The sequence below is a fragment of the Phodopus roborovskii genome, unplaced genomic scaffold, assembly GCF_943737965.1.
Source record: "Phodopus roborovskii unplaced genomic scaffold, PHOROB, whole genome shotgun sequence".
Taxonomy (NCBI): domain Eukaryota; kingdom Metazoa; phylum Chordata; class Mammalia; order Rodentia; family Cricetidae; genus Phodopus; species Phodopus roborovskii.
Window position 1 is genome coordinate 20,349,037 of NW_026126517.1, and position 6,912 is coordinate 20,355,948.

At 53.6% G+C, this 6,912-nt stretch overlaps 1 protein-coding gene across 3 annotated transcripts in view; it reads right to left on the reverse strand.

The window, feature by feature from the left end:
• The window catches only part of Grik4 (glutamate ionotropic receptor kainate type subunit 4), a 419,871-nt gene extending 416,179 nt beyond the window's left edge, over positions 1 to 3,692 (reverse strand). For 2 of the 3 annotated variants that reach the window (XM_051197190.1, XM_051197188.1), the window contains exon 1: positions 3,502 to 3,691. The gene's annotated coding sequence lies outside the window, so the exon portion shown is untranslated. Of the gene's footprint in view, positions 1 to 3,501 lie in introns of all 3 variants that reach the window. The other variant, XM_051197191.1, reaches the window with a different exon arrangement.
• Between the last annotated feature and the right edge of the window lie 3,220 nt (positions 3,693 to 6,912).

Here is a 6,912-nt window from a genome sequence, read left to right on the forward strand (position 1 = left end):
GGTGTCCAGCCACTCCTGTGTTTGTAAGCAAATGCTGCCCATGATTAAGGAGGAAGCCAGAGTCTGAAGTTGTCACTGGTTCATGTCACAGGACTGAGTATGGAATATTGCAGAGCCCCCTGGGACCTCCGACTTCATTTGTAAAGACACAAAAGCTCAGATCTAATTCACAGAGCAAAACAAGGGAGTTCTCAGCTAATATAATAGTAAATTGCTTGCTTCCTTCCTTCCTTTCTTCCTTCCCAGCCAGCCTGGTTCTGTGGTATAGTACTATTTTTTCATATGGGATTTGTTCAACATAAGGTATCCTCTATTTTTCATAGAAAATGTTGAATCAAGTAGCATCCAGTTCTCATGTCCCCACTGTGAATAAAGCCAGGTGACAGGGGCTGAAGGGCAGTGCTGCTCTGGTGAAGGATGGAAAATGTGAACAGGTGTCAGGCAAAGGCTTTGCTCCTCAAGGGAGTCACTGGTGAGGACACATACTTTCAGGACCAGATCACTTTCAGGACCAGGCAGAACTAGTAGCTGACCCCACCCACCAAGAGAAAGTGGAGGAGAGACCACACAGGGAATACATCCTGGATTCCCACCTGGGATGCCATTTGCTCATGACAAATGACATCCCTGTATGCTCACATCCCATGGTGTCAGGCCTCTGAAGCAGACACTCTCCTGGTTTTACAGGTGAGAAAAGGGAGGCTTAGAGAAATTAGGCAGCTCAGCCAAGGTCATGCAGGGAACCGTGTGGGGATGGGAACTCAGGTGTCTCTAATTAGCAGCTGAAACATCTGCCTTGCCATGCTATGGAAGGTTCTAGTTGCCCCATGAAGGTTGCTCAGGAAATTATGCAGGGCAGAAAGGAGGATGGGCATATATTATAACATGAGGTACTTGTGCTGAAGGGCAAGCAGTTCATTCCAGAGACCATGGCATGACATGATGCTGGGACCCATACACAGAGGGCCTTCACTTCTAAGCTAAGTTCTCTAGTCTATATCCTGTAGCCCATGGATGCTAAGGGCTCTTGAGATGGAGCAATCTGTGAGAACCCCACTGTGGGAAGCCAAAGTGGTCAGCTACGCTGATGCTGGAGAGAGTGCTAATAAAAGGGCAAACCAAAAGCATAAGCTGGGAGGGGTTTTCAGAGCAGCTGAGAGCAGGGCAACAAGGACTGGCCCAAGAGCACAGCGCTGCAAACCAGAGTGTGGGACAAATGCAACTGTGGACCAATCAACAGGCCTCTAGACAGGGCTGCTGGCAGGCCCAGCAAGTGCTACTGAGGCTGAAGTGAGCCTCCTGCAAGCATTCAGAGGTCTGTCACTCAGAAGGGATGAGTGTTCTGCGGCTGGACAAGAGTTCCCTCTTCCCAGGCACAACACACAGTTACCCTCAGCAAGCACACCAGAGCTAGCCTCCTTCTGGTCTTTTCTTTTCACCCAGGCTGGTTTTCCTTCCTGTCTCTGGGGGGCGGGGGGGGGGGGCTGAGGTCCCCAGGAAGCTGCTGAGCTCCTAAGGATCTCTCTATCATGCAAAAGTTCCCTCTGCATTCTAAAAGAAGCCAAACTGGCAAGTGAGGGCTTTACAACAAACTTTCAGAGCTGGAAAAGCTTCAGTCAATGACTGAGGTGTCTAGAGGAGAGGGTGGGAAACTCAACACCCCCCTTCCACCAATCTGCTCTCCCCCTGCTGCTAGAGGCAGCCTGACCTCCAGGTCTCAAGTGACAAGTCCAGGAAGTCAGGGGGCTGGAGCTGAAGAGACAGGTACAAGTGTGGTGGGCAAGCTCAGGCCACAAGAAATGAACATAATGTGGGAAATGAAACAAACCCAGACACTATAACGTGTGCATATTAGATTAACTCTCTAAAGGGTCACGACCTTGAGGAACACATCCAGCCAGTGAGGAAAATAATAAACCTGATTAACGATGAAGCATGAGCCGCTGCTTCTGCAAATAAAGCCAGCTTGAGGATGCCCAGTGGAATTCCAGGGGCTTCCTTCCCTGGCAGACCTGGAACAGAGCCGATCTCTCCATCCCCTTGCCACCACCAGGACATTCCAGGACTAAGGCAAGGCAGGATTGCTTCTTTCCAAGCCACACCCCTGCAGTTCCATCCCAGGCAATGCAAGGCTAGCCTTTCCAGGTGCTCCTGGAAGGGACACTACTACCAGAGGACCCATGGGAGTCAAAGAGAAGATAGTTCTCTTTGTCCCTGGCAGGGCTCAACCCTCTTGGCCAATCCCTAGCCCTCCTGCTCTGGTCTTCAGAGATGCCTACTTGCCAGGCACAGTGGCCAGGCCCAGCCAGAGTTCCCCTCCTCTTTCCAGACAACCCAGGCCCCTGGGAGACATGCCCAGAAGAACCACTGGAGGGAGGCAGGGAGGTGGCACCGCGTGGCATCACCAGACAACAGCACCAGGAGGAAGATGGCAGCATCAAGTACAGATGCCAAGAGCCATACAGCCCAAGGTCCAGGCGGGGACCAGCTCAGCCTGCATGGCCCGGCCACTGCCAAGCAGCCTGGCCAGAGGGCCCTGTCTATCCCTTTGGTCGCGCCTCCCCCCCACCCCAAAGTCCCGGGCCAACTCTCCCCAGATACCACCTCCTCCCTCACTTTCCTCAGCTCCAGGGAGCCAAGGGAGGGAGGTACAGGTGCTCTTGGCGCCTTGGACGAACCCCCTGTCCCAGCTGTCACCAGGGCGCCTTCCCCCCCCTGCCAGGTTGGAGCCATTCAGGCTCAGCCCGGTCCTCACTGAAGAACATCTCCTGAGCTCCCCCTCCCCCTCCCCCTAGCCCCTTCCCCCTTCCAGCGCCCAATGCAGGTCTCCAGAGTTTCTCCCTCACTTCCCACTCGGGTGAACTAGGGTGGGATGGCTAAGAGGCCCATTAGTCTCAGGAAGGAGGGTCATTCCTGATAGGACGCTAGCTTGGCCCAAAGCAAGACGGCGTGCAAGATTGGGGGTGTGGTGGTGGCCGGAGTCCAGGGCCCGGACAGGGGTGGTCAAGACTGATGGCAATGAGGGAAGGGGAAAGGGGGCTTGGGAGCCGAGCTGGTCTGACGGGGGATTGTAGCGGGGAAGAGCGGCCCGCAGGAGAAGCCAAGGGTGACGAGGCAGGGGAGAATCGCCAGTGTCGGGAAGGGGCCGTCATCCCTGCAGGGGGCAGAGGCTGGGCTGGGAGTTGGACTAGGAAGAGGGAGGATCACAGCGGGAGGGTCGGAACCGAGAAGAGGATGCGCAGGGGGAAGCAGGCGGGGATGGAGACAAGAGGAAGTACGGGGCAGGGTGGCGGGGTCTCGGTGGAGAATCAAGGGACGCAGGCATCGGAGTGCAGGGGACTGGGCAGCTGGAGGCGGGAGCCGGGCTAGGCAGGGTGCGGGCCGAGGCCCGGAGGGAGCGAGCGGCGGAGACGTCAGAAGTCGGGGTGCGGCGCAGCCCCGGGGGGCGCGGGGACAGCGCAGGGCGCGGGCCGGGGGCGGCGCGGGGGCCTCTGCCCTTACCTGGGCGGCTCCACACTCCGGGCGCCAAGCCGGGAACCCGACGCTGCTCGGCCGGCGGCCGGGCTGTTGTTTTCTTTTTTTTTTTTTTTTTTTTTTTTTTTTTTTTTTTTCTTCCGCAGCAGCGGCGGCGGCGGCTCCAGCTCGATCCGCCAGCAGCCGAAGGCAGAGTCTGTGTCCGGCTGCGAGCGAGCCGGGAGCGGGCAGCGCGGGAGGCGCGCGGAGAGGCACTGGGGCGCCGCCCGGCGGGCAACGGGGGAATTGCGGCGGCCCGGCACGCGGCGGGCCGGGGAGGGGGCGTCCCTTCGGGGCTGCGGTAGCCAGCATTTCTCTGCTCGCTGGCGGGGGCTTTCGCTGGCGGCCGGGACCTCTGTACCCGTACGTGGGTGCGGCAGGGGCCGGAACAGCCCGGGCCAAACTTGTAGCCGACATGGTTAGGCCGAGCAGGAGACGACCGGCAAGGGATGAGGGGCTCCGAGTGGGCGCTGCAGAGGACTGACCCCAAGGGGGAAGCTGGGGCACACTCCACAGCCCTGCGCGAAGGGCAGCCTGCCCCGGCCCGGAGGAGTTATTAGTTTGGTCCATTTCGGCGGGCAAAGGGCGACTCCTGGTGGCGTTTTAGGGACCAGAGCGAAGGACCAAGTGCAGAGAAGGTGGCCTCCTCGGTGGTGACGCGGAGCTAGGGAGGCTTTGCTTTAGAAAGGCCACACTGTTTCAGGAGGCCGAAGAGCAACCACTTACATTTGGTAGACCGCAGGTTTATGCACACAGACCTCCTGGGAGAAGTTTTCACTTCATGCTCCACACAAGGAAATCTAGGCTAGGAAAGGTGAATGGCTCAGCCTTCACTGGGAAAAGGAGGAAGGACCAAGCTTCTTGGCATGAGGTTCAGGGATCATCTGACTACATCATAGCTGCCTGCAAACTGAGGCTTGAAAAGGCAAAGACAGAAGAATAGAATGCCCAGAGACATGCTACTTCCTCAAATCTATTAGCTCCTCATTTCAAACCCAGAGTCTCAGCTTTGGACAACCCAGAAATAATCTATGCCAGCCTTCCCATCTTCTACCCTCACACCCAACCACTGGCATACCCTAAAGTCTCTGTGAAGCGGCCGTTCTAGAGCATCACTTCTCAACCTTCCTAATGCTGCAACCCTTTAATACTTCTCAACATTCCTAATGCTAAGACCTTTTAATACAGTTCCTCACATAGTGGTGACCCCAACAATAAAATTATTTTCATTGCTATTTCATAACTGTAATCTTGGTGCTGTTATGAACCATAAAGTAAAAATCTGTTTTCCAATGTTCTTAGGAAACCCCTGTACTCCCCAAAGGGCCTCGACCCACAGATTTAGAACCGCCGTTGTAGCCATACTTGGTTCGTTCTCAGGCCTAGAAGGATAATATACAACTGCGGGATATTTGTTGACATTGCTTATGCTAGGAGATCAGCAAGACTGAGCCAGTCCTGAGTTACCTGCTGGCAGGGAGAAATGTGGTTGTAAGATCCTGTTCTCCCTCCACCACTGCCAAACTGGGCCTTATGAGTGCTCTTTTGGCACCGGAGCCGCCATATTGAATAGGAGTTTCCATGCTAAATAGGGTTCCATTTCTCCAGTCCAGTATTACTGTATGTCAAGACTGCCCCACTCATCCAAGTATCATTTCCAAAAGCTTTCAATATGCTTTTCAAGATAAATGTCAAGGTGAAACTAACCCCATCTGGGGGGGGGGTGTTCGAGACAGGTTTTCTCTGTGTATCCTTGACTGTCCTGAAACTTGCTCTCTATCAGCTAGCCTTGAACTTACAGGTTCCATCTTTCTCTGCCTCTCAAGTCCTGGGATTAAAGGCGTGCTCCACCACTGCCCCACACAACCTAACCCCATCTTATGAGTAAGTTTAAGATAGCCTGTGGGACATCCCCATCCTGAGGTAAATGGGCTCCAAAGAACTGAGCTCCAGCTGCAGTGCCTTTCCCTGCCTTGGAATGTTAGAACTTGTCTGTGTGAGTGACAGGACAGTTGTAGATGCAGTGCCTGCCCTGAGATGACAGCCTTGAGGGGCATCCTGTAACCAGAACAAGCCACTTCACATACCCATGATTTCCAGTTCCCTCTTTAAAAGCAAGGGAAGCTGACTGGGCAATATCCGCTGACTTCCAAATGATATGCATGGTCTACTGGAAGAAGTAACATCAGCACAATAATAGACCCTTAATCGCAAGGAAGGGAAAATGCTAGGTATGAGAAGTGTTCCTTCATATCCTTTGGCCTTGGAAGCTCATTTTATGAGCCAAGAAAGGCATGATGGGAGGCTGTGTCTTTGGCACAGTTCTGCAGCTGTTGGTGGCTAGAGGTAACCTTAGCTGTTGCCTTGTGAAAACCCCAGTCTCTTCACTTTCTGCAAGGGTGGATTGTCTTCTTTAAGTCTTCCCCTAGAAGGAAGGAGCCCTTGCAAACTGGTGCTGGAGAAACCTGCCTTTACCTTTACCTTGGCTATCCTCTACCCACCATCTTCATTCCCCCAGCCCCCTACCCCCCCCCACCCCCGCCACCTTGGTTAGCTGAGGAGATGAGGTACTCAATACTCATACTCCATCTATATTCCTCATAGCCAGTGCCATTTGTCCAGATTCAATCTCACACAAGGTAACTTCTAGAAGTAGGGAGATATCAGAGGACAAGAGCAGGCCTCTTGTCTTAAAGGGTAAAGCAAAGGAGATGCCTGCAGCATCCCTCACAGCCAGCTCCCATGCTGGGAAAGACAGACAGGACTCTATGTACCTGGCCATCATGATTAGCTGATGGATCCAAGTTCTTTGGTTGCTGGAGCCTGCACAAGTTTGTTCTCCTGTGTTTATTTTTAGCTATTCTCTCTTTGTATTGAACTCAGGTACAGCCACAAAAAGAAGGACTTGCTTGCCATATCTATTCTAGAAGCACCTGTGAAGATTCAACACAAGGTGATGATAACCTGCTTGCAAAAATGGGCCCAATTGAGACCCCCAGCAACCAACCTGTCCATAGGTCACCTGCCACTCTGTCTTGGGGACTATTCCAACCATTTCCAACGGGCTCCAGGTCTGAGGGGCTGGCTCCCTTCAGTGTAGGTAACACAGGCTAATTTCTTCCACTGACTCCATATAACCTGTAAGGTAAAGTTGGGTCCAAACTGGCCTAGCATGGGTCAAAGGTCCCTGCTACCACTGCTTCTACCTCTTCCCACTTCAATCTCAAAGTGCTTTGAAGCTGAGGATGCTGCTAAATTGGTAGGAGTGCTTGCGTCAGTCCCCAGTACCTCAAAAACAGGGTATGGTGGCCTGCGGTAACCCCATTTGGTAAGTAGAGGAAAGAAGAGCAGTTCAAAGTCATTCTTGGTGACATAGCCAAGTATGAGTTCAAGTTCTGA